We start from the raw sequence: 27,776 nt of genomic DNA, 5'->3' as shown, positions 1-27,776 counted from the left end.
TTTTGCACGGGGGATGCTTTGGTGCACTGTGAAGGCTGTGGCTTTTTTTCTGCTCTGCTTAATACCTCTGGCGCTGCCTGCTCGAGAAGCTTCCCTCATAGTAAAGCAAGTCCACATAGACCATGGTACTTTTAATTCAATAAAGTGTGCCTGTCAGACAGGAGGTGAGACGATAGTGAAAATAGGCAGAAAAACAGGAATTCTTCACCCAAGGTAAACTATTTAGTAAAATATTTAGCCAAATAAATATAAAATATCTCTTGAAATCATTAAGTATGGTATCTGTTCTCATGCCAACCTGAGCTGCCATTTACTGATGCTTGTTGTCATGGCCCAGAGGCCCCAAGAGTTACCCCGTGACTGACGCCAGCCTTCCCCTCCCGCTATACCCAGTAAACCAGAGCTAGGATGCAGTCCCACAGTGTGGGGTTTTCCCTCCCTTTTGGGTGCGAGGGAAGGACCAAGCCTCCCCCTTCCCTCCTACTGGGGAGCCAAAAGAGAAAACGAGGTGCAGGGCAGCCAAGCCCCGCTGGTGGCAGCCATGTCCCCCAGCCCCCGCTGCCGCTGCCCCGCGGCTCCTCAGCGCCTTCTGGAGCTCACTGAACACAGTGTGCTGAGCCGTTATTGGCTACCTCAAGCTCTGGCCCCGCCCCACCTGCCAAACACACCAATCATGTGCTCTCTGGTCGCTGCCCCGCCCCCCTCAGTGAGGCTGCTGAGGGTGGGGCGGCGGCCATGGGCGCTCCCTCACAGGCCCCGGCGTGACGGCTGGTGAGCACGTTGTGCAGCCCTCATTTTCCTCCTTCCCTAACAAACTTCATCTCACCGGAAGCATGGTGGTTTGTGTGAGGCGTGTGGCAGGGCCTACCAAGGGCAGGGCCCATGGCGAGCAGGGTGGGCCCAGGTTGTCACTGGGATGTCAACAACCCATGGGCATCCCCCTAAGCAGGAGTTCCTTGGGGGTCTCCTCTGCTCCCCTCTGCTTTCCTGGGGTGTGGAAGATGAATTCAGGGGAGAGTGTAGCAACAGCGGGAAGGCCACTGGGGAAACCCACAAAGTGAGCTTAGAACATACCAGTGTGCCTTGGTGAAATGTAAGCAAAGGAGAGAAAAATCCTGGTCTACCAGGATGCATAGGCAGCAAGCAAGGAGAGGATTTGTCTATGGCAGGAAAAGGGAAACCAGGGGAAAAGAGGATGACGCTAAGTAAGGAAAATTTAGTATATTAGGATGAGCTTGCTGCTGAAATCTCTTGGCCTGGGAATCATCTCACAAGGAAAGTGAGAAATCCTGCCATCTTTGAGAAGGTTTTAAACTCCGGTGGGCAAAGTACTGTGATGCATAATACAGAAGCACCATGGTTAGCTCACCGGACACTGGGGAATAAGGGGCTGACTCCCTCTTGGGCATTTGTATTTTTCCTGTTCTTCTTTTCTCCTTTTAATCCTGTTTCTCTATCATTTTCATGTCTTTTAATTACTAATTAAAATTTATTTTCTTTTTTCAACACAGTGAAGGCACAATGGATCAAAATGGGAAAGGTATTCTGCTAGAAGATACAGAGCAGAAGAAAGTCATTCTCTCTTGGTTTGAAAGTGAGCATTGTAACAGTGTAAAAGCAGTTCATAGGTTTTCTGTGTCATCTACTTTCTTTCATCCTCATTTTTTTATGGACTGATTGGCTAGGTAGCTGTACAGTACCAAATTTTTATTTGTTCAAAATCCTCTTTGGTAGGTATAGTGGAACTGTTAGAGTGCAGATATTCTAGGCTAAGAGTCACAAACACATTTGTACTGAATTTTTGCAGTGAAAAAAGAATTTATACCAGAATTTATAGCAGTTTAACAATTCAAGTTCAGTATGTATGAGCATAGAATTTCAGCTACTATCATTTGCCCCTATTCTGAAAAAAATAAGTATTTGTCTTATCTTCATGGCATAAATCAAAAGATGATTTTGTTTCTCAGTGGTGCCGTATGTATCAGTACACTTGGTCAGAAGATCAGTCGGAGGCAGGTATCTGATTCTGCTTCGTCCCTTAGATGATGTGGCCTTAAATAGTCATTTATCTTGATGAAAACAGCTCAATTCCTTTCTTTCATAAACTTTGGCTACTCTTTGAATAAACCAAACAGCCACTGCAATCCCAACAACAGGCATTTCTGCCTGGACTAGTTTCCAGTTGAAGCAATGCTGCTTACATCTATATAGAAATGGTCAGTTTCTCCTGAGTTTTCAGTAAAATAAAATTATTTTTAATGCATAGTATTTGGATCCAGTACTTAATATTCTAGGACAGCAAACAAGTACCACATCCTTCTCATGATTTACTGCATCATCTTCGCAGCTTCCTAGTAAGGCTGGCACTGGGTGCTGGACATAAGCTAAGCAGAGGTATACACAATGTCACAGCTTCCTTAGGTTCACTTTTTCCCTCCTAGTGATCTGTTTTACACATGTATCCTTACACATTGTTCCAGACAAATTACATTTTTAAACTAATTTTGGACAATTTTATTAATCAAGGCATGATGTGGAAAATTAGAGATTTTTTTTTCATGGAGAAGTTGCCATCTACAGTCCGTTATAAACATTATAAAAGATATGCATAATGTTACAAATCAATCCAAAGGGAACCTATTCTGTCATTATTGTGGAGTGTTGGGAACAGGGTGCATCATCTCTTATGTGATCATCTTGCTTTTACCTTCATACCTAGCCCTTGATTACTTTTTATACTATGTTTAGATTGTAAGATTTTTATGGCAAGGATGATTTGTTTGTATTGTATGAAGATCAGTGGCTACCAAACTGTGACTCTTATCAAAACTTCTAGTCTTTAAAAAATGTAAGTAATAATAATAACAACATTAATACAAGAGAACTTCGTAGTCATCCATAGAATTTATTTTTACAGTCCTGCGCCATTAATGTGAAAAACTTCCTATAATCTTTTCAGGTATCAGAATTGTTGTCATCCCTCACAAATATTAAAAATGAGCAGCAAAAGTAGCCATCACTTTTGGAGCAAGTGCACATCTCTCTCTTCTATACTGTACAGTCAGCAGTAAGATCTAACAGTTGGGATGCTGCAGCATGTAAAAAGCACAGCCTTCTTTCTATTGAGTCTATTAGTAGCAGTTGTTCACAAATAGATATTGCAAAGGAAAATGCTGAATCACCAAGAGCAGGAATGAGAATCCCAGACAGTTTCATATCTGAAGATGTCAAACAGATGTCTAAATCAAAGTAAAAAATATCTGTTGCTGGAGGGCACAAAAAAGCTGATGTTTGTGACCCATTGCAAAAACTTATACTCCCTTACATGTTTTTGATCAAAAATTGCCTTCCTATGCCAGTTTCTTTGATCCAAGACAAATGTTTCAGTGGGGAGATATTATGCAAGATACAACATTTCAAGAAAGAGAAAATGCTCCAGCCAACATTTGAGACTTCCTCCATTTCTACATTAGACACTTCTGACGGTGAGCATCCTGTACTGATAATTCTTTATGGATGTCTCAGAATAGCACAAATGGGATTAGCCAGGAACAACAGAACAAAAATTAAAAGAAGGAAAATAATTGAGCCTGAATTTCAAGAAACAGCTCCTGAATGCAAGAACTCAGATATTACACTCTGAAATTATTTCCAAATAGTAGAAGCATGATTATCTGAGACATGGAAAAAGACATTTGTCGAGGCAAAAGTAGGCAAATGATCTGCTGCATTTATTTACACCAAACATTTATTTTTCCACAAAAGCCTGCAAGAAATATCAAAAACATATACAAAATCATGACAGGCATTTGGGACCTCTCTCAAATCCATGATGTGTTACATTTGGCCCTTGTGCACAGAGATAGTTAATTCTTACAAGTTTGTTAGTTGGTCCTGACATTGAATTCAGTGGGAAACTTGGCTTGGATTTCAGTGGGAGTTGGATTCATGTAAACAATTTTTCCTCGTTTGAGCAAAGCACTGGATTCTCAAACAAGTGACACCTTGTTTTTTTAACTCTACATCTGCTCTGAAGTGTATTAACAGGCTTTTTTATGGATCTGCTACAGCTAATGCCTTGCATACACTGTGACCATTCTGTGTGGAGAAGCTATCACACCAGAGCATCTTTGATCCCACTTGAAAAACAGAGGGGAGAACCTGTGCCAAAGCAACACTTTCCATATTTCTCCCCTCTTCCCCATCTTCATGACTTCAAAGTACTTTAGGGCTTCATATCAATTTTTCATATATTACTCTGTGTGTGTGCTTGTGTGCCTGTGCACACGCACATCTAAGAAAAACACCAGTTCATGGGCTCTGAGTGGCCTTCCTGCCTAACTGGTGAAAAATTAAACCAATTTTTATAGCTTCTGGATTCTCAGATATAACCTCAAATCTCCAAGGAACAATTTGGTAGAGACTGTATGTTTTCCACCACCACAATACTTTTGGGTAGGTGAGTCTGTACCTGAAGACTGCCATAGCATCCACTTCCTTACGGCCCTCAAGAAGCTGACAACTGTTTAGGCAGCTAGTTTCAATTGGTTCTCATACTGTCTCTGCCAAGATGTTCCTCAGAGGCCAACAGTAACAAAATCCATGCCTAGGTGACCAAGGAGGCTTTAACATGGGGACAGAATGAAACAAGCTGAAATAAGATCAGTTTTTTACTTCAAATAGCAGATGCAACATGGGCAGCATCAGTACAAAACCTGTCTTCTCTGATCTGCCAGGAACCCACATCTGTGAGAGCATGCAGTTGTTAAGTGTTGATGTCTAGACTCTTTTTGGTGTAGTGACTGAGACTGGTAATATGAGTGCCAAACAGTGATGATGACATGAGAATTATCTTTCCTCTTGACTTTGTAATCAGTAAAAATCTCTCTACTGTCTCAGTGGAAGCAGGAATAGGCCTGTATTTCTTTTCTAAAAAACATGAAAAACAATGTAGGCATTTATCAGTGTAGATACCTCACTGCAAGAGTTCAGTCCTAAATATCAGTGTAAATTATAGCATGCAGAGGCCAGTGTTCTGCTTTGTTATAGTGTACTCCCATTTATTTTCGCGAAAAAGTTGTATTACATGTGTGTTAACATAATACATACTTTTTTGCCAGTGTCAGAAATACCTGTGTGATCTTCCACAATCTGAGGGGACTGCAGTGGAAATTGTATAAAGGCACTGTGAAGAGGAAAGAGCCGTTCCAAAATTTTTGAGAGAAGCAACTTACAGACCTTTCAAGATACTACAGGGAACAGCTCAGAAGGCACACTGTGTCCTCCCTTTGATTTTTAAGGATTCAATAATTTTCTCTGTTTATCCTGCATATCCTGTTCTGCGTCATGAATTTAAATGGGAATGACTGCAGTTCAGTAGAGAAAGCAAATAAAACTGTAAGTGCTGTAGGCAATTAAAAAGTTATCATTATTTTTAATTATTCTTCAGACTGCAGTAGTAGCTTGAAATTGAGCCTGGGGCATGACCTCCTCATGCTGTACAAACATAGCGGAACAAAATTACTCTCTCCCAAATGTTTTACTGTTCCTCAGATGTGGAGCAGCTTGAGGGAAACATGAGCCTTCAGACAAACAAAGTACATGTATTCCTTTGTCTCTGCAGGATCATAGTAAGTTGCTGTTTATATAACAAGTAGTATGTCTTTTTCTGTTCAATGTAATTCCCAGTCTAGAGAGCTTGGCTCAGTTAACTGCTGTCTGAGATAGATATCCCTGGGTCCGATGTGATCCTGAGAGCAGGCATGTTCTAGGTTAATCAGCCCACTTACCAGGTTGTGCCCTGCCCAAACTAAGGAACTCACGACTTGTCCTTCCTCCTCTCTCATCCTTTTGTTTCTCTCTCCTTATTTTTGCATATCCATCTCTCTATATATATTTCTACATTGTCTTCTACCCTCTTTCCAAACAATGCCTTGGGTTTTTTAAATCACCTTTTCTCTCAGAGTTTACTCTTGTCAGTCATGAAGCAGTCTTTGCTTCCAAATGCCCAGGGAACAGCCCCTCTTTCAGTTTGCTTTGTTTCAGGGATAATTTTCCCAGTTGTATTCCTCCCTCCTCTTCCATTCTCCTTTGACCCATCAGACTCTCCTGTTTTATGACAGGATTCCCTCAGTCCTGATTACAAAGGAGATCTCTCTGCCAGACCCACAACCCTGTCTCCAAGTGTTAGCAACACCTTTGGCTTGCCTGGTTGTCATTGCTAATCAGTTAGTCCAGTGGTGTTGCCTCACCAAAAAAACTCTCTTCTTTTCAGGTGGCCTGAACAGCCACAACCATTCTCTTCAAGCTACTCAGAGGTCTCCACTGCTGTAGCTGCCTGGTAACTGTGCTCTTTTTCTGTCTTCACCATGCAAATGAGTTATTCCCTGGAGTCACATGTGACAGTTAAACACAGCAGATGAAAACAGTAATTTCTTCAAGGATGAGAAACCAAGTATGGGTGCAGTCCTGCTGCACCAGATGGTATTTATGAAGATACCTGAGGAAAGAGTGCCGAAGCTGCCTTAGCTTCCCACCACTAGTCATTCTCTCAGAAATCCCACTGTGTGAGAGCTATGTAAGAATTTCAGATTTACTCTAAACTGTGAAGTATTCTTCTCAGATGCATAAAGGGTGTGGGAAAGAGCTTAGTGAAAAACTCAGCTGGATTCTACTTTGCTCAGCTTTAATTGTATCCCAACCCAGAGGCTGGCAGCTAGGTGGTGAAGTACTACAGTACTACTTTGTGGTTGTTTTTTTTTTTTAAATGATCTGATCTGAAACCCATCAAAATTAATGAAAACCCCCAGGCTTCAGTGAACTTTGGATTGGGACCATAAAGCATGAAATGGATTTCTTCTGACATAAGAAAGATAACTATTCAGTGAGTATCCTGGCTATTTTCTGATAATAGCTGTCCCCGCTTTAGAATTTTAGTTTGAAAGGACACGTAGCTTGATTTCCCAGATATGTACAGCTGGGAGAAAGCACTGCCTCTGAAAAACAGTGTGCAAAAGGGTTCTAGATGAAGGAGGATAATATAAATTTGCTATAGAAATGATTCCTTTTAAAAAAGGAGGTGTTTTAATGCTGCCCAAAGGCAAGACTGTGCCTTAGCTCCTGGAGACTCTTGCTTCACAGCCTGATGGTGTCACTGGAGAGCATCCTTTCCTTGCAAAGTGATCTACAGAATGATAAAGCAGATTCTATACCTCTGATTTCTTCTGCACATAGAAACACACTCAAAATGTGAATCTTACCTCTATTTAGATGAATTCATACTGCTGGAGTAGAATATGTAATACAAATTAAAGCTTGCTTAGATCTTAGAACAAGTGCCTATAAAACAAAAGGAAACTAGTGCTTGTGTTTCAGTTGTAGCACTATCATAATCATTCACTGTCTGTAATTTGCAGGAAAGACAGATTTCCAAGTATAAAACAAAGATTGCATAATGTCCAGGAGGTCAGCTTAGGCTGTCTTTAATTATGATGCTTAAAATTCACGGACAAGCTAAAACAAGTAAAATTGCTTAAGAGTCTTTGGAGAATTCCATGAAGGGAAAGCAAATGAGATGGAGGAAGGCACTCTAACCTGTGTTTTGTATCAATGTTTTTATTGATGTAGTATTTTTTACAGTGAGGAATTTAACACAAATATTCTAACATCATTGCTGAAACTGAATAACCAAAAGCTATGTAGGAGAAATATAGTCTCTTTTTCCAAGCTTTCAGTATCTCCTACGCCTTTTGAGGAGTAATTTGCGCTATTATCCCTCATCTGTAGTTACCTTTATTAAAATGTGAGAGTCTAACTGTCAGTGATGGTTGTCATGTTGGATGTTTAATTCTGAAGTGCTTTATTCCATGGAGGGTGTTGGAGCTGGTTCACTGCACTCTGCCTGCGTGCTGCGGGGAAGCCTAGCTGTCTAATGGGGGTCTTTGAATTCTGCTATGCAGCAAGATGATTAGAAGTTACATCTTTAAAGCTGATCTTAAACCTCTCCCCTGTCTTCCCTCTTTCCCCCCAAATCACTCTAGTCAAGTTTTCTTCAGCTCTATGACATTTCAGGCTTGCAAACATTGTGTGGGTTCTCATGCAACAAACAGAATACATAAAAACAAAAAGGGGTTTTTTGTCCTTTTAAGGTTCCCTCTGTCTCTGATCTAACAATGTGGCAACACCAGTTTTCTTTGCTCCACGATCAGTACTGTAACGGCTTGCGTATTTAGGAATGGCTGTGTCACAGTGGGTTGTTTTTTCTCACATCTGAAGCACAGCTTCACCATAGAATTATACCATAGAGGGAACAGAAGACCAGGCTTTTTTGTGAATTATATGTAAAACACAAAGAACCAGGAACATTTCTTACATTGGAAAGAAGTGGTCCATCCCTACCAGAACTTTATAATCCTCACTGAAAGCTTGCTTTATCATTATGTTTTAAGAGTACCATGCAGTGGTGGCATGATGCAGCAGAAGTTTCTCTCTGTTATGCAGTGGAGTAACTGTTGCCTTGTACAGATTTGCTATAATATCTAACAAGTTACAATATGCAACAATTTGTTCTCACATGTAACAAGTTTCCACTATTTGACAGTTTGTGTGATTGATTGTTTTTTAAGTAATGCTTGACAGTGACAGTGTTCTGTATTCATGCACCTGCTTAGAAATCTCAGTGGCGATTTCACTGTGTGTCCCCAAGCTCTCAGAAACAGGCACTTGGTGACTCAAGCTGTGAGCATGAACAGGGCAGTGTAAGAGAAGGTTTCAAAAACTTTTACAAGGTAATATCCTTTTTTTGTTGTTTTGGGTTTTTTTTCCCCAGTGTACAAGTAAGTATTCCTGTCTTGTTAGTTTTAGCTTATTAATATACTTGTTTTGTTTTGTATGACGTTGTAGCTTAACATTTCTGTTGTATTATATGCATGGTGCACGTACACATGCTTGACAACTACTAACCTCACCAGCTAAAAAGCATTAAAGCCACTATAAGGAACACACAAATGCATGGAAACTTAAATATAGAGTCTGCTTTTTCAAGGTCACACAGAAAAGGTATCACAGCTGGAAATCATATTTAATAACTATTGTCTTTAGTCTCTTTTATTATGCCTTGTAAATCATGCACTGTCCCAAAGCAGATATAAACTATGCTTCTCTTGATTGCAGAAGTCCCTGTGCATCACCAGAGTAGCATGAACAGGGTTACATGTAAATGATTGTCACAACTAACAGTAATAAATTCTATGTAATGCAGGTGCAAGGCCCTGTCTGTGGTTTATTGAGGGACTGCAGAGCCTAGAGTAGGAGGCTGCAGGTTTTTGAAAAAAATGCTAGAGCCTGAAGCATGGCAGGAGTTGGAGATGTGGCACAAATCACAGCAGATACACCAAGATTCACAACAGGACAGCTGCTAGGCTCTTCTTCCAGTTGCTTCATGGGGTTGCCTTCTGTATAGAGAAGGGGGATGATTAAATTTGAATGGAGACACCTAAAGAGTGTGGATCCTCTGTCCCACCTGAAATGGCAATCACTTAGAAAGCAGACATAGGAAAGTATTATGGGTCTAGCTAGGAAACCCCTATTTTCTTTAATGTTTGGTTTTGGGTTTTTTTTTTTCCTGCTAAGGTTGTTTCATTTTAAGGGAAGATTTTCAGAAGTTCCTTCCTTGTGAGATGGGAGAATAATATTAGCAGACTGAGTGGCACACAGATCACGCCCAAAAGTAAGTCTGCAGACTTGGAGCACTGCTGAGCAGCCATTGCAAAAAAAGTGAGAATATGTTTGCACTCTCCCTATGTCCTGAAGTATTCTGGGACAGGGACAAGTCTGTTGGCAGCAATTGCTTGGGAAATAGTTTTCAGGTCTGTAATTGCTTGTACTTGCAGCTGATCCCAGGCTCTTAAAAATCATGTTCATACAATTAGGGAAGAGAAATTATCAATGTAATTAGTCCCCACTTACTGCTCCTGAGGCACCAAGAGAGACAGTCTGTGCTGAGCTATGCTCCAGTGGGCTGTCACATTCTTGCTTTGAGTATATTATTTCAAATGCATTATTTTTAGAGCCTTCAAGTCTATAAAGGCTTATGGATGTTGGATCAGGGCCAGCTCTGACCATGCTCCTAGAAGGGGTGGCCACAAAGAGCTATTCAGGGTAGTGCAGTGGATGGCCTGCAGGTCTGATGAGTTCCTGGACTGTTTGGTCCAGCTGTGCTTTTCTGTGCTGCAGGGCTGCTAGCTCATGAAAGGTACTTATGTGCAGTTTATTGTTGGACCTAAGGCAGTCCATGGCTGTGCAAAGGAGTGTGAATTGTCTTCAGGGGTTAGCCTTAGCATGCCATAAGCAGGCAAAAGGTAGCAGAACCCCTACACATAGTTATGTTTCAACTGTTGTTCTGCTTCCTCTTCCAAGACACAGCAGCAGGATCACATCTCTGTGCCATGCATGATATACTCATCACTGCTGCTCCAAATAGTCTTTTGCCTGCTGTTTCCTATACAAATTCAATGATGGATTAGCACTGCTAGCATTGTACTTTCCACCACTGCTTCTTTTTGTATCAGTAGTCCCCATGAAATAATCTGATCTTCCAGGGGAAAGATGGAACATAATACTAAACAATACCTCTCCTCAATGGGAACTGTAGCCACTGGTGAAGAGAAGAAGACAGGTGCAGATAGGCCTTAATTTCTGTCATGACAAAGAAGGTGGCAGAAGCAGGAGCAATGGATTATCTATAATAAAGTCCATATCTTTCCAACTTCCACTACTATGATCATCGTTCAGAAAACAACAAAGCAGTCTAGACAGAGCAGGACTTAATGTGGCAGCTCTGATGGGATCTCATCATGAAGGATACATATTTCCACAACAGCTCTACTAGCTGCCACTACAGTATCAAGAGATAAGACTCAAAAGAGCATGAGGACTAAAAAGAACTTGGAGACAGCCAATTTACAGCAATTTACCCCTAAACATAGAAACCAAAACTGTTGTTGCTACATACTTTAAAAGCAAAGGATCCAAAATGATATCTCATGGTTCTGATGCAGAATGTCAATCTTTTAGAGGCATGGGTCACTTGGCAAGCCAAGTAGAACTGCCATGCTTTGTACAGAGCTGGCAGAGACTTTGTGAACTCTTAAAAATCTAGCATCTTCTTTCCTGTCAATATCTCAACTCTTAAGCCAGGAAGCTCTAAAAACAAAATAACACTAATTCTTAAGGTGGTGATGGCATAGGATTCAAGTCCGGGCAAGACTTTTTGAGTTGTTTTTTTTTGCCACCTGATGGTGATAACCCATGCAGATGTAAGCTTTTTGCGCTTCACCCAGAAACAAAGGGTGGAAGAAGCTCGCAAAGGCCTGATGCACTCTCCCTTATACACACACTCAGTTTTGAAAAGCTTTGTTTCCTAAATGTTACGTTGTTCTGATGTCCGGGGAGATTGTGACTATAGAAGCCTGATGCAGTACCTGTAGCTGTGTAAATGAGGGTCAGCAAAAATATAGCAAACTACAGTATTTGATTAGGAGTTCTGTATTTATTTTTCTATGGGATGGGGGAGATTTTTATGTTTGCCTAGAAGAGTCTAGAGGCCAGGGTCTCACTATTGCTTTGGTGAGCAGATGATATTAGCATAGAGTAGTGGATGAATATCCTGAAAAAGGTTCTTCCACTGCACACTATTCACTTTTACAACCTCTACGCAGAAGCTATCAGGCAAAAGAGTTTGCTAAGCACCAGAGGCTTCTTGACTTTAGATTGAGAATCAAATTTGACAATGCAACAACCAGTTGACTGAAGACTATTGTCAACCATATTGTTGATTTTTGTGAACATCCTAATTTTGTCTCACCTGTTTGTCAGAAGGAACATAAAGGATGTGTTCTGCTAACAGGAGCAAAGTGACTGTGGAGGAATATTTCTCATTGGTGTTTTTTGATGTAGGAGAGTTTGAGCAGTTGTTCACAATTTATGTGGTATTTTTACAGATCAGCCTGTCGAGCTTACATGTGCAAACGCATGCATGAGTGTTCATGGTTCCAAGAAATCCAGTCTAATTGAGAAAATTCAACAGATACCCATGCTATGTGGTTGCTACCATCTGGTGGCTATCTCCATACTCTGCATTTTTATTTGCTAATTATTTCTGTCCCTTCAAATCACAGTGATGCAAAGTTAATGGACTTTTTTTTTTAAATATGCCTGTTCTGCAGTATCAATTCTTGCAGGTTTGCAGAAGCAACAGACTGTCACAGAGGCTGTGTCTAAACTGAACCTTCAGACTTTGCTGTGGTACCCATATTTTTACAGTGCAAAAGCTGGAAATGCTGTTGACGTGACACATTCCAAGGGTGATGCATTCTTATTCCTGCTGCTATGATGGGAGTGTGGAAAGACTATTTGCTCAATTTCAGTAGCATCCTGTACTTACCATCTTTGAACTGCTGATGGCAAAAGAAGATTTGATTCATGTAGCCAGTGAGTTAATGTTGGCAGCAGTCTCAGCCCAAGTGTGGACAATTAGCTAGCAGCCCTAGTGGAAATGCTTTGCTTTGTCTCAGTGCTAAATCAGCGGTAAGGCTGTGATTAGCTCCCTGTTGTGACCCATGAGATGGCAAATCAGGTTCACACACAGGCACTTGTGCCTCACAGGCACCAGTCCCAGAAAACACAGCATTGCCTTTACATAAACAAATACCACTGTATGAAACTTGTGCTTTGAACCTCTGTAAATTCAACAGAAAATACTTTTTATTTTGTCTTGCTGCTACTCCTGCATTTATAGATAGACTGTGTTGCTGGATAATCCTCAGGTTCCCACCTGCATTTCCAAAGTATTTCTAGTAGTTCCCAAGTGACCTCTAGCATTGTTTCCCTTTTTGCCCTACACTTGCATATGCAGTACATGTATTGTGTACAAGGTAGTGCAAAATTCATCTAAGGAGGTGTAAATCAGCCTGTGCTTTATAGAGACCAGATCCCTGTACCAAGATGCACCGTCAGAGCTAAATACTGCAGCTGACAGGTAATTACACAGACAGTCTGTCATACATTACCATATCCCACTACTTAGTGTGAACCCTGGCATGAAAAAGTGATAAAATGATCCTCATATGTTCTAGCTTCCTATAAACTGAAGTGAGGAAAGTTAGCCAAAACTGTACTTAGTTACCATACGTTAGTTACCACTGCCTTTCCCTGCAGAATTGCAGCTTTGTGTCACTGACAGTTTTTCTAGAAAATATGGACCGAGACCATTGTTAGAAAATATTTTCTAGACCATTTTCTAGACCATTTTCTAGAAAATAGGGACCGAGAGTAGCCATGTGCTGTCCCTAATAAATTAAGTCTCTCAGTGCCCTCATTAGGTGGAAAAAGCATTATTGTTCTGACTTACTGAGGAACAGAGAAGATTGACTTGTACTTTAACTGTGCACAGCAGAGGTCAGGCTAGAACCTGTACTTTCTGAATTTCAGTCAAATAGGCCTAAGTTTTGCAAAGGGCAGCCCACGTTCTAGGAGAAACAGGTTCAGCCTGTGACCTGTGCATGTGACTGTACACATCTGTACAAGGTTGCAGAAAATGCTTGCAAATCTGTCATCCTTTATTGCACATGCAATTGGTATCACAGAAATCCGCCCATCAGTATAACATCCACAGAAAAGAATGTGTTGCATTCTTCTTACTGGCTTACACATATGGAAGCTAAAAACGTTGAAAATAAGGGACTCAGTCTTTTATATATCGTTTTGGAAGAGAAAAGAATGACTTAATTCCGGCTACATAGCTATCCAAGGTGAACCATCAGGAGTGAATACAGCCATTGCCTGCAGGTACTACTTTTCCTGAGGAGATGGCAGCAACCAGTACTGCAGAGTAACGTTAATCAATGAACCTTCTGAAGCAACCTTCAGAGAGATCCTATGAATGAAAAACCTATTTCCCAGAACAGGACAAGGGAGCTGTCAACATACCAAAGACACAGAAGCAAGGTGAACAGAAAGAAGTCACACAGTGAAGCTGACAGATAACCTGGTAGGGATCCTGGACAGAGGTATCCAGCTCTCCGAGCCAGCACGTTCTTTGCTAAGGTGGCATTTTTCAGCCTTTTCAGATGATAAGTAGATGTTGATTTTGTTGTAGCAAGACCAGCCTGCCTAACTGTAATTCTTACAGTTAGCCTGGATTTCCCATGAAGCTGTATGTTCTCATGTCAGAGCATACTGGGCATTTTCTCTAAATGAGGCTGTGCAGTTAAGCAAGAGAGTTGATACTTTGAGGCAAACTCTGCAGAGCTGAAGAAGCTGAAGAATGGTCCTGCCATTTAGAGAAGCTATGCCCACGGCCAGCATCCAGGGTTACTCAGAGAGAGCATACAAAAGCTGGGAAAGGCAAAGAAAGTCCCTTACCATTAATCTGTGATAACATCTGTGCTTTGGTAATGCAAGGCTGTAGTCAGATTTCAGCTGACAGTTCTTCTGAGAACAGTTGTAGAGGCAAATGAACTGTTCCCTGCTTCCTATTTATTGCTTGGTTTTTTTGTGAATGCCTTGTTTTGATTTAACTTGACAAAGTGATTACCTAAATAGAAGGTTTCTATCTCTGCAAATGCATGGATGAGTTGGAATCCAGATGAAGCTCTCAGAAGGATTTCTTTCAAAATGGAACTATAATATACCACCTAATACTAATTCCTATATAAGCACATAATTACTCCCATTTCCAATTAGCAACTGAATTCCAGCTCAATACAAAGCACTGTACATAAATCCAGTTCTATAGAGTAAGAGAATTAAAACATGCATAACACTGGGCATGCTGCTTGACCTAAGTAGTGGATAGTAATGCCAATTTTTGCAGTATATATACTAGAAAATTCTAACTTCCTGAGTGAATTTCAAAGTTTATGTAGATTCATTGGTTTGTGAAAGGGTTAGTTTTTATTCAGTGTTTCAGCCTGCACCCATTTTAGTTGAAGATTTGTTGGATATCTATTTTCAAGGCCAAATGACATAATTAACATGTACATCCTGTAAAATGCAGGCCATAGAACGACATCCAGTGACTGGACAGCCCGTAAGCTTTTTTGATAAAAGATCAGACCCTGAATGTGCATGTAAGTCAGTATGCACACACAAAAAAATATATGCACATGTACTATGCAGAAGCAAAAATATATAGTTCACATTACTTTTTGTCTGCTATTGAGAAATGTGTGGCAAATGTGGTCTTTCATATTCTGTAATATGATCAGCACCTCTGAAGAACATAACGTGGACTTAAGATGCCCCCCCCCCCCACCTTGAGAGCAGGATACAGGAGGCAGGGGAGATCATCCATCTCCCAGCAGCTGCCTTCAGCATCCCAGCCCTCTGTGGTTTTGGGGTATAGCCCTGACTTAATGAAATTTAAAAAAATGAGATCCTGTTGTGCTTTCATGTTAGTTCTTTTTTGTAATTCTGGTAACCTTTTGGATGCTTAGGCTACAAAACTTAATTCCTTTAGGTTAGATCAAGAGAATCACAGTTCAAGAGAATCACACCTTCAAAGGTAGGATCCTCAAACTCTGCAAAAAAGACATTGCATGGATGAGACTTGTCAAGAGTAGAGAGAGATGTCTGGCAACTGAAGTTAACGGCACATGGAAAAAAGGGAATGTGTTAAACCTTTAAATTCTTTGGATGCTATGGGGAGTTAGACTCCTGTTGCCTGGGATCCTTAGGAGTAATAGTATAGTAAACCAGTTGACCTCACTCTCACCAATACATGGCTAATGCCTTTCTTGAGTAGTTTGAATTTTTGTGCGTCTGCTGGCTGATAATGATCTTCTGATACTACTTTAGCTATGGGTGTCCAGAAAGTGATCTCATAACTGGTTTTGACACTCTTGTTCTACCAGGAAGTTTTCAGTAGCTTTGAGGAAGCAGAATTATGTTTTGGATTCTTCTGGTTTGATTATTTTTTTTAGTGAAAGGGTAATGAGAGTTGGATTGTTTTAGCTTATCATTTAGCAGAAAAAGCACGTTAGGAAATAAAAAATCATTCAAGGTAATCTATTTCTCTGCTAAGTTTTGAGAGTTGCTCCTTCTCTGTCATGTGATAGGAAAGCTAAGAAACATACAAAACCCAAAAGATCCTCAAGGATCAGGCAGAATAGAGTCTGGGATGTAGGACTGATAAGGAAGTCTGAAGAAGTTAGACCTATTTCAGTTACTATTAGATGGTAGTAAACTTTTAGGTAAGACATATATGCGTGTAGTTTGTTTTGTTGATGTAAAATCCCTCTTTCTCAGTTTGCTTTGGAGAGGAAGAAGTGAAGAGCACAGCAACAAGTCTGCTGGTGTCAAAAAAAGTGTAATCAGCACCTTTAACACAGTGAAGCACTGTTTTTTATGCTTGGTCTTTTAGGATCTTTTTCCCATTGATCCTGAAAAGATGTTCTGACTAGAAAAGACACAGGATAAAATCTTGGCCTTGAACAAGTGAGTGACTACACTTTTTTGGCTTTGGGAGGGACATGATTTTACTGAAGGAAGGGTAAGCCCAGCCAACCACGTACTTTCAGTTAAATTTCAGCATGAGTTTAGGATCTAAAGATGAGGATCTACTTCAACACAATTGCTCTTACATTTGCTTCCTCTGTAAGGTAATCCTTTTTCTTTGTTTTTTTTAAGGGGGTGGAGGGATGGGGAGAGGGGCAGGAGGAGTACTAGTAATAGTAGTAGTACTAGGAGTAGTACTAGTAATACAGAAAAGTTTAAAGTGATTGCCAAAACTCACTCTACACCAGCTCTGCATCATTTCCCTGGCTATGAGACAGATACTCATTTTCAAACCTAAGATTTTAAATGACTTGCCGGGGCTGCACGGAAACCAATGGCAGGGATGGGATTTGAATAAAAGTTCTTAAAATCTGTTCTCTCTCTGTTAGACCAATGCTTTCTCACCTGACCAGTGTGGCTAGAGCAAAACTTTTAGTACCTTTTAAAGATTAAGAGGCAGTGTTTCTGTAGTATTGGAGAGGTGACAAGGGAGGTGGAGCTCACATCTAACAATCTGTGGGAGTAGATGTATTCAAATAGGAATGCTCTAGTGTAGATGGGGAAATTTGGTTACAGCAGTTATGAATTACCTCTGCATTTGTATGTATGTACAAATGACCATAGAGAAGGTCAGGAAAAAAACCCAAATAAGTTGTAAGTGAACTCCTCAGGATCAAGATTATTAAACTGCTAGTTTTGCAAGGAATAGTAAGACATTTATTTTGCTCTTCTGACTGCAAGGCAGTGTGACTTAAAAATGCACTTCCTCACAAGCAGGCAGAAAACTATGGAATTTGAAGTAAAGGCTACATCCACATCTCTCGCACACATGTTTAAACAGTGCAGATCAAAGAAGAGATCAGCTGCCTGCGTGATCAACAGACCTTACGATTACAGCAACAATCCATTTCAGAGGCACTTGGGAATTCAGGTAACATACAAGATTGCATGGAATCATGGAAAAGAAAACACTTTTTGTGTTTGAGATGTACTCTACATCCAAGCCACTGAGGTAATACATGCTAATTAACTAGCAAACTTTCAGAAGGGCCTAAACTAATCGATCAGGGCGTATTCAGCAGGCCTTGACCTAATCCCTTCTTAATAGTCACAACATGGCACTTAAAAATGCTATAGCTCTTTCCCTGTGTGTTAGAAAGGTACATAATGAGCATCCTTGTACTTCAGTTGATGAAAAAAGCACAATGCAAAATTAGAAGATATTTGCTAAAATAGAAAAGAGAAAGAGGCATTGGGGGGTTTTAGCATTGGTTTTGTTAATTCATTGAGATATCAGAAACACCACATAAAGCACAGACACATAACACTGGGATGGTAATATCTAAAAACTGTAGATTGTACATGTCAAACAATTATATGTCAGTCACCCCCTGGAAACATAGTATGCCAACACTTCAAACAATCTTTTACATGAATTAACTCTCCTGATTTATTTGTCCAGGAGTTCAAGAAAAAACGGATGTGCTATTTCCATAGCACCAACTGCAAAGTACTTTGTACCTCAGGTGTTTTCTTTTTAGGGACATTTTAACATCTATCAAAACCTATTGCTTGTAATGAAGTTTCTGTGAAGAGTCCTAGCAACATGACAAAACTTGTATAATAAAGGCATCTGCTGAATACTGTTATCTTTCATGGGATAACTCTCAATGTTAAAAAAATGCTCACCACCATCAGTTTTAATGTTTCTGACATAGGTAAAACAACATGTGTTCTTTTACCATTGACTAATTTGCTGACTTTCAATTTTTGCACATGAATGCATCCTGGTTTCAGTGCTATGCCAGCTATATATATCTATATGTCAATGATCACACACCTACTGCTGCGTTTCCAGTTAATCTAATGATAAATAACCATTATTATACAGATTTGGGTGCTTTTAATTCCTCTTTCTCAAAGCACATCTAATTTTCTTACTTCAGTTGGAATAGTAGTTTTGATTTTCACAAATACCTCTGGAACAGATACAAATTATGCAGGTGATCCACCTCCAGCAGCCTTCAGCAAATTGCTTTACCTTTAGACCACACTCTTCAGACACAGTATTTCGGCAGCAGTAAGTCACTAACACTCAGTCCTAGTATGTAGTGTTTTCAAGTACAAATCTGGCTTCCTTCTCAAGGCCAGCTCTGTCCTGGGTTGATGGTCACACTGTCTTGTGAAGCCCATATAAACAATGCCTTATCAAGTCTATTGCTTCTAGTACTGGTCCCAAGAGATCTTGCTGAGATCCTCAACCTTTCTGCAGTTTAACCTATGTAGATGTGTGTTCCTATCGGCTCCAAAGCAGTGTTAGAACATAGTTCTGAAACACCATCGCAGGACTGCGATTACGTAGTGAACAGGAAACCATGCTGAGTGGCCTGGCTGCTATATGCCATCCATTCTGTTCTTCTAAACCAAAATGAGTGGTTTTCTTTCAAGAATTCTTTGCTTTACCACGTTTACGTTTAAAGACAAAACTTGTATTTTTGTTAGTTCTCTGTTAAAATACACAGCTATTAATTTTAAAAATAAAGATACATTTTTATTAAAGTTGCATGTTCTACTAATTTTTGTGCAAGATTGGTTATAGTTGTAGTTTTAAGTATTCATTAACAGGAGAAGAAATAATGGCTATGAAGATTTAACAGAGCAGTTGTTTTTTTTACATAAGCACCATTGCTCCGCAGCATCTGAGCTTTTCACAACTTCCTCTCTGCCAGTATCAGTTACTGATATTTTCTGAAACACTGGTAAACGATGCCTGCTGATAAACATTTTGAACTAGTTCTGTCACCGTCAATGTGTTTAAATGTTCTTTGAATCACTTTCTGCAAACTGCACAGTGCTGTATATTTTTAACTCAATGAAGTTAATTTCTTCTCATTGAATCTATACTGCGGACAGTGCTGGACTTAATAAAAACGTCACTCTCCCTATTAAAGATAGGCTTTATAGTCAATAAGGTTTTGAGACTTGTCAGTCATTTCTATATGTAAATGACTTTTTTCCTTCCCTGCCTCCCCATCCCCCACCCCTCTTGCCCCCCGATCTTCTGGACAGAGCTGCGTCTCCTCAAGACAACCTCACGAGACAGGAAAAATAATGGGGTTATGTCTCCAGAATTTTTAGCTGCCTGTAAGCAAGCAGCGCAAAATTAGTCCATCAGTGGTCCCAGCTGCAGACAGCCCTCATTTTTTTCTGCTTGCGCAGTTATTTCTAATGAATATTTTTATTGGTGGTTATTTTTAACATCTTCTTGTCTTACTGACAAAGACGACTGAGCTGTTTTCTGAGTCTCATTGTGTTTTTATGAATCTCAACAAACAGTTCAGTTCCCTAAAGATTTGAAACCCTGCTTTTAGTCAAATTATAACTCTAGACTTTGGCTGTGCTGGGCTGCTAAAGAAGGATCCACTTTTCCTTAAAAATTAAAAAAGAAGGGAAAAAAGCTCCCACCTGGGAAATCACATATCTCCTAACTAGAGGGACATGATCCAACATGGCTTTGAACTTGTAAGAAAAATTTCTGTTTCTGAGCTAGACAAAGCTATTGTATATATTATTAAAAAAAAAAAAATCTATTCTTTCCCATGAAAAAGCTAAAACACAGGTCTTACACTGATCAATTTTTAAATGGTCTTCAAGGACTGGAAGAAAGGTTCATATTCGGCATTATCTTCTGACATGCGGAAGATCATTTTTGTTAAGTTTGTGCTCTTTGTTCAGTTAGAAATTTCATTTTTTTGTTAAATGTACCATGTCAATAAGCAAACTGATCTCGAAATAGTAACTTCTACCAAAGACTGATAAATTCCTTTGCGTTTTTCATAGCCTACAACTGCTATTGCAGCAATTTTTATACTCTGCTTTCACTCTAAGTGTTTCTCTTACACTTGAGAAAGCTAACACGCAGAAACGACATGCAGATCTGGATGGTGGAAAGTGTCCAGCTGAGTTAATAACCATGGAAGAAACACGTTGCCTAACTTTTTTTGCTTTGACATTTTTGAACGAGGAAAATACCCGCCTCATCCATTTGGCTGTCAAAAATAAATATTAAAACAGCCTTCCCGAGTTTTATTTCACTATTCTCTCATTTCGGACACTCAGCTTTTCCCACACGTCGCTTTCCAGAAACGCAAGCGCCTGTGGTCAGGACTGGAAATCTGGACCTCAGCTAAAGCGCTGGTTAAGGGCTCTCTGCCTGAGCTACCGGGACGGGGAACGCAGGCGGGAGGGGAGAGGGGAGGAGAGGGGAGGAGAGGGGAGGAGAGGGGAGGAGAGGAGAGGAGAGGAGAGGAGAGGAGAGGAGAGGAGAGGAGAGGAGAGGAGAGGAGAGGCTGCTGCCCAGCGGTGTACCGCAGGCAGGCGTGGACGCCCGGCTCTGCCGCAGCCCAGACCGCGCTGCAGAGCCCGGGCGCTCCTCGGGCGGAGGCGCCGGTGGGACGGGGCGCGGCCAGCAGCCGCCGCCGGGAAGGTCCCCTCCCGAGCTGCGGGGCGGCCCCGGCCCCGCGCTGCCTCAGGCAGGAGGCGCCGGGGTGGTGCCGGGCCGGGGCGGGGCTAGGCGGGACGGGACGGGACGGGACGGGAGGAGGGCTGCCCGGGAGCGCTCGCTGCCCCTGCGCCCGCCAGACTTCCTCCGCGCCCCGCGCTTCCTGCCCTGCCCGGCCCGGCCCGGCCCGGCCCGGCCCGGCCCTGCCCGCGGTGTCTCCTGCCGCTGCCGCTCTCCCTCGCAGCGGGCGCCAGGCGCTGCGGGAGGCGCGGCACCGGCCGGCGCCTTCCTGCTCGGCGGGGGGCGCCGCCAGCGGCTCGGCACAGCAAGGTGAGGTGAGCGGCCGCGGCCCCGCCGCTGCCTGCGGCGCTGGGCAGGGCAGGGCAGGGCTGGGGGCTGGTGTGGCCGGGCCTGCCGGGAGTCCCGTCCCCCCGCACGGCGGCCTCTGCGGTGGCTGAGGCAGGGGGCCGGCGGAGGCGAGCCGGCCCGGGCCGGGCGGGGGTGCGCGGCGCGGCCTGAGGGACCCCGGGCCGCGGCCTGCCGCCGCTTGGCGGGCTCTGCCCCGCCGGGCTCGTCTCGGCCGGCTCCAGCAGCCGGTGGCCGGCGGGGGGAGGCGAGCGGCGTCTCCGGCGCGGGGTTTGTGCGGCGGGGCGGCAGCCGCTCGTCTCGGCGGGAGGCGGGTGGTGAGGCCGGCGGTGGGGCCCCGGGCGGACTCCGTCCCCCGGGAACTTCCCAGTCGCTGCGGGTGGATGCCAGCGGAGGTACCGGGGCGGTTCGTCTGGGCTTCGCTTGCGTGTGTACCTGACGCTAATAGTGTCTTATTATATTACACTTCTTATTTTCTCTTAAGTCAGTTTTCCCTGTTTGGGTCTTTTGCACAGAGACAAGCGTGTTGAGCCCAAAACAACTCTGGATATTCACAGTGGAGGTAGAAATAATGATGATACTAGAAATCGGAAAGGGCCGTAACAAGGCAGGGTGTGAGATAATCTCTTCCAAGCTCCCCTTCCCGGCAAGGGTGGGACCAGATGGTCTTTCGAGGTCCCTTCCAACCAGGGCTGTGCCCTGAACCTGTTCACCTTCCTCCTCCTTCTGAGCCAGCTCCGCTTCCGCGGACTCCCTGCTTTCCCTCCCTGCGGGCAGAGCTGCGGAGGTCTCTCTCTTCTTACCCTTGTTGGGGTGGCTGATGGCTTTTCGCAAGTTCATGCCTCCAGAGGCCTTCCCACTTCTCCTTGGCAAAGTGGTTCCCCCACCTCAGAAATTTAGGTTCAGCTGTTGGGTACACAATAAATACTGGGTTTATTTTGTGCATCCAGGACATTTACCTTGCTTCGCTTCATTGAATTCCCTTGTGAACTTGAAAATGGGAGTAGTTGATCAGGTTTTTAATTAACTTTGCTCTTGGGTTGAGTCTTTTAAATGGCCCTTCATCTTACATCTTAACAGGACTTTGTGCATAAAGAACTATTTGCAATGTCGATTTTTTTTTTTTTTTCTTGCTAGGGGGAGGTTTGTGTGTTTTACAGAGGAACCATACGTGTAGTGTTACAGGGTGGGGGAATGGTAGCAATTTTGTGGTTTTCTCACCACATATCTAAACTTACAGTACTCAATTTCCTAATGTCTTATTTTAAGATCAAGTGGGTGTCCTATTAGTTGTGATCTTGACAAGATAGTTCGTGTTGTATGGGAAAAATACCCACAACAAACTATTTTCCTAAAAAGAAATCAACGGGCTGACTAACTGTTGAGATCCTGCTGGTGTGTAAGTTTGCTTGTTTAATTTTATTTCCATACACAGTATTTTCAGGTGGTAGTAGTATTGTCTACAAGTACACCTAGACAGCATGTCTGGAAACTTTGTGCGGGGTATTTTAGAAGATTTTGTCAAGTTACCTTTGGTTACCTAACTTCCTTCATCAAAATAGATACCTACCTTAACCCCTGGCATCTTTTTAGCTACACACCTATTTGGGATTTCTCTTTAATCAGATAAAGGGCAGGACATTGTGGGTGATTGGTTATTAGCTTCTTGTAAAGTAGTCATTTGAAAGAAGAGATACTTCCCGATTTGAAAAATAATTGGTGGAGGAGTGGTAAGTCACCCTTCCCCTGAACAGATAACACTTTTTCAGTATTTTCATACTCTTCTGATCTGTTACTTGTAGTTTAAAATGTGTTAGAAAATGAAGACCTAAGATCTGAATTGAGTATCAAATGATGGTTATTCCTGAGAAGGATGAGTGCAGTTGCTGAACGCGTTGTGCCAGAAATGCTTCTCCCCCTCGTGTTCCTGTGAAAAGTGTAACTTGATACTTTGGGCAAATAGTGACTCAGTTACATCCTGCTGCATCGGTGTTTGAATTTTTTTTTTTTTTTTTTCTGGATGGTTGCCACTTTGAAGTGAGCCAGTCATCCAAAGTACAGAAGTTTGAGAAGTGGCTGTTGCTGAATGTTTCAGGAGGTTTTTGTTGGTTTTGTGTTTTTTTTTTTTTTTCTTTCAGCCTGCAGTTTGTGGATTCCTGTGAAAGCTATTTAGAAAGTTTGTGGTCAGCAGGCTTGAGTCCCTTGTACAAACTTTAAATCTCTATTGGAAAAACGTTTGTTTGACCTCTTTTGACTTGCAAACTTGAAAAAAACCACCCCCAAACAGTGTTGCTGCAGAGGATGATAAGAAATCTGCATGCCGTGTTTTGTGACAGTGCATTAGACCCAGTTCCTGACCCCTGCAGCAGTCGGGGCACCCTTGAAAGCATAAAGGTTGCTGCTGGCTGTAACTGGTTCTTGCCATGCGACTGTGAGTGGTGGTACTTGTGGGTAACATCCAACAATTGGATTTTATCTTTCAAGGATGATCTCTACTGTATGTTAACCATATATAAAACTAAAAGTGAGAGGTTTTGACTCATTTTTGTCACCTCTCTATTTCCACCTGTCCCTAAACCATCACCTTTTTTTGGAAGACTGGGAGCACAAATGTTTGCTCTCTGATTCACAGTTTTAAGAATTACTTTAAAATTTTTTTTTTTTTTTTTTTTTTAAGAAAACCCAATTTCTAGTACCTGTTAGTCTGATTTAGTCATGTCTGGGTATAACTAACTGTTGTCAGTGGAAGAGGTTTTGATTAGCTTGCTTGGTAAGCTAGTATATTTTTATTCAAGCAGTCAGACATAGGAATTTCATGGCAATATCTGAAAAAACAGGTAATTTCTTCCAGAATCTCACTGAGAAATTGGGGAGGAATCTGCAAAAGGTGGGGATAGCTCCATTGTCTATCTGTGGGGGTCCCTTGATGGGAGGAGGTTTCCCGAGCCTGGGCAGAGTGGTTGCCTGTCAGCCGGTGTGAGCAGATGTGGTTGTGTGTCCTCTCAGTGCTGTCCGGTAGCCCTCGGGTCCTTGTTGGTTTTTTTCCTCCTTTTTGTCTCTGGTTATGGCCCTGCCTTTCCAGTGGGGTTTTCCTAAGGCTCTGTCCTTATTCGGGGCGCAGACCTCCAAGAAAGATGTGCCTTTGCTTTTCAGTGGCACATGGTCTTCAGGTGCTGCTCTGGCTTACTCTGGCTTTGTACCGTGCAGTGGCTGGGTGGTGGAGGAGGTGGTCAGTAGGCAGGCAGGGCATAAGGGACCCTTTTTGCTTTCCCCTGGCTGTGTGCTGCTTTTATTGAATTCTTCATCTGTTCTGCTTGTTCCCACTCGGCAGGTCTCATGCAAATACACAGAGCTGGACCTTGTGAGCGGAGAGAATTGGCTTTCCTTTTGGGAGTCTGAAATGCACAAATTCTTTTGCTCTGTCTTTGCCTCTAATGTGCTGGTCTTGAGACTTAGTTGGCACGGTTGTTAATTATCTGTAGTGGAAGATTGCTGGGTACCAGCTATCCTACTTCAGCCGAGTACAGTAAAAGAAGGAATTGCTCAGACTGATAGTATATTAATATGGGAAATAAAAGTATGCTATATGTTAATTTGCTTGAATATCTCGGAGTCTAAACCATCTCCCTCTCGATGAAGTGCTGCTAGGTTGGCAAAGCAGAAGGATGAAATCTGCTGTTCAGAAGTCGGGAATTTTACCTCTACCAAATGTAGAGCATTATGCATGTGATACAGCATCTAATTTTCACATCTGTAGTAAATGTTCATGAAAGACAGATTCCTTCATCTTCAGTAAAATCACTTTCTTACCCATAAAATCAGAAATGTATTGTATTTTCAACTCAAATAACTGTGCCAAACCAGATGTTTCCTGGAAAACAGCATGTACAAATACATTTCCATGTAAATGTACTTACTGAGCTGATTTGCTTATCTCTTCTCCAAAATGCGTGCATGTGTGTATCCATGATAGAAAGTTAAACAGTTTTTATTTTTAAACTGATGAGAGAGGGAATATCAATATTGCAACTGAGGTAATGTTTTGGGTCCGCACTATTCGAATGGAAGATCCTTCTGTGTGTTTCATCGCTTTCCTTTTCCTTTTGCCTTTTTTTCTGTTGAGTATGAAAATATATTCCCAATTAACATAAATTATTTAAGGACAAACACCACTGGATTTTCTAGAGAGAACAATGCATTGAAGTCAAACATGGTTTAGTGAAATCGACACTTTCTGGCATGCTTGTTTTTAATAGCTGAAGACAGCAGAAGAGTCGCTGAGGCTGCTGGATTTGTGGACTTGGTAGGTGTATTGGCATTCCTTTAATGTGGTTTTGTGCCTGTGCTTTAAGCTGCCTGCTGAACTAATCATTCATCCTTTGAACAATATAGTTGCTTTACCTCTGAAAATTTTCAAGCTAAACAGTTAGTCCCATGTATTTATCCAGTAGTTAAGTTCCAGTGCAAGTTGTTACTGCTGATAACGTGGACTACTTTCTCTATTTCTGACTGCTAGGAGGAAAATACCAATTATTTTATTCAAGTAACACTTGGAATGATGCACTATGTCTTGCAGTGCTATGTTTTAGTAATTTTTCCATGTTTTCAAGTGTACCAACTAGTACTCTTACAGCGAAGGACAGGATACGGATGACTTCATGACAGGTTCTGATACACATTTTTTGAAATGTAGTATTTTATTCTAGTAAGCAAAAGTAAATGAATTATCTTGTTCTTAGCTGATGTGGCGGTGCTGATCATCCCCATTTTCCACCTCTCATTTTTGACACTCTGGAGATCTGTGGTTCTTGGTTTTCAGGGAATCCATGTAAGAAGGCGAGGTGGCTCTGTACTTCTCAGGTGGTCCTCTTAGCATGGCACAGCAGGAGAATAGTCTGTGCAAGATGTACATGTTTCTGCAATTCTTAGCTTTGTATTGGAAATTTTTGCATATCTCTAGGTGTGTTTTAGTCTGCTGCACCTTGATTTTTTTTTTTTTTTTTTTGCTTTACAACAAAAATGCATGGTTCTTCCCCATGCCTTTGCTTCTTCTGCTGACCTTACCTCAGCTGTATGTGGCCCCATGTGTGTCCACTGGAGCTGTGCTGCATGTGTCAGTTTGCTCTGTAGCTGAGGTTTCCTTAGGCGAGAAACTTGGGCCTCAGCTGTTGGACCTCTGGAACTATGCACACTGTTTTTGGTTTGGTTTGGGTTTGTTTTTTTTGTCTCTGTGTGTGCATGTACACAAAGAGGCAGCATTTTCAGGAAGACACATTTTACTCTTAGGCTCCGTATATATCCCGTCTCCAAACAAACAAATTCACAATCTTTTCAAATGAACAAATAGATTTGAAACCTTCACCAGTCTGGCAGTATTGTGCACTCCCTGCTGAGAAAAGAGGAGAATGGGTTATATCTTAAATTGAATGCAAAGAGGGGATTTTGCAGAGGGTGCATGTGCACACTTAGATATAGGTAAACTGTTGAAGGATTTAAGTGCCGGACATACAGTAGAATCAGCATTTCTGGTACCTGCTAACTGCTGCATCACCTTCTTCCCCTGTGATTATAGTGCATGTCCACATGTAAACGCTTTAAGAGTTGCTACCATTTATTAATTTTTAAATACATCACAACCTGTGAATTGCATCTGTAATGAAGAAGTTGGTTTATTTAAGAGCATGCGCCTTGAGAGACTATACAATATATTAATAGTAAATGTACCCATTTCAGATTTAGTTAGTGTCTTGTGATGTATCCGTGTTTGCTGTCTATTTGATTTTCTGTGCCCATTTTTGCTGACTTTTGTCTGCAGGAGTGCAAAAAGAAAATAAGTTGATCACAGTTTACAAGAGAGCAATCTATTACAAGCTGTGTCCAAGATCATAAAATCATAGAATAGTTTGGGTTGGAAGGGACTGTTAAAGGTCATCTAGTCCAACCCCCCTGCAATGAGCAGGGACATCTCCAACTCGATCAGGTTGCTCAGAGCGCTGTCCAACCTGGCCTTGAATGTTTCCAGGGATGGAGCATCTACCACCTCTCTGGGCAACCTGTTCCAGTGGTTCACCACCCTCACCATAAAAAAATTCTTCCTTACATCTAGTCTGAATCTACCCTCTTTTAGTTTAGCGACCATCCAACCAATTCCTTATCCACCGAACAGTCCACCCATCAAATTGGTATCTCTCCAATTTAGAGAGAAAGATATTGTGGGGGACCATGTCAAAGGCCTTACAGAAGTCCAGATAGATGACATCCGTAGCTCTTCCCTTGACCACTGATGTAGTCATTCCATCACAGAAGGCCAGTAGGTTGGTCAGGCAAGACTTGCCCTTGGTGAAGCCATGCTGGC

The 27,776-nt window shown here is 41.9% G+C and overlaps 1 protein-coding gene across 4 annotated transcripts in view; it reads left to right on the top strand.

Moving 5' to 3' along the window:
* The first annotated feature begins 21,035 nt into the window (after positions 1-21,035).
* The window catches only part of GOLM1 (golgi membrane protein 1), a 39,148-nt gene continuing 32,407 nt past the window's right edge, over positions 21,036-27,776 (top strand). The window contains exons 1-2 of one of the 4 annotated variants that reach the window (XM_072859314.1): positions 21,036-21,385; positions 25,678-25,724. The gene's annotated coding sequence lies outside the window, so the exon portion shown is untranslated. Of the gene's footprint in view, positions 21,391-25,677; positions 25,725-27,776 lie in introns of all 4 variants that reach the window. The other 3 variants (XM_072859316.1, XM_072859315.1, XM_072859313.1) reach the window with 3 other exon arrangements.

The sequence above is a fragment of the Ciconia boyciana genome, chromosome 4, assembly GCF_034638445.1.
Source record: "Ciconia boyciana chromosome 4, ASM3463844v1, whole genome shotgun sequence".
NCBI classification, from domain to species: domain Eukaryota; kingdom Metazoa; phylum Chordata; class Aves; order Ciconiiformes; family Ciconiidae; genus Ciconia; species Ciconia boyciana.
The sequence above is the reverse complement of the archived record's forward strand: the minus strand, read 5'-3'. Positions and strand labels throughout refer to the sequence as shown.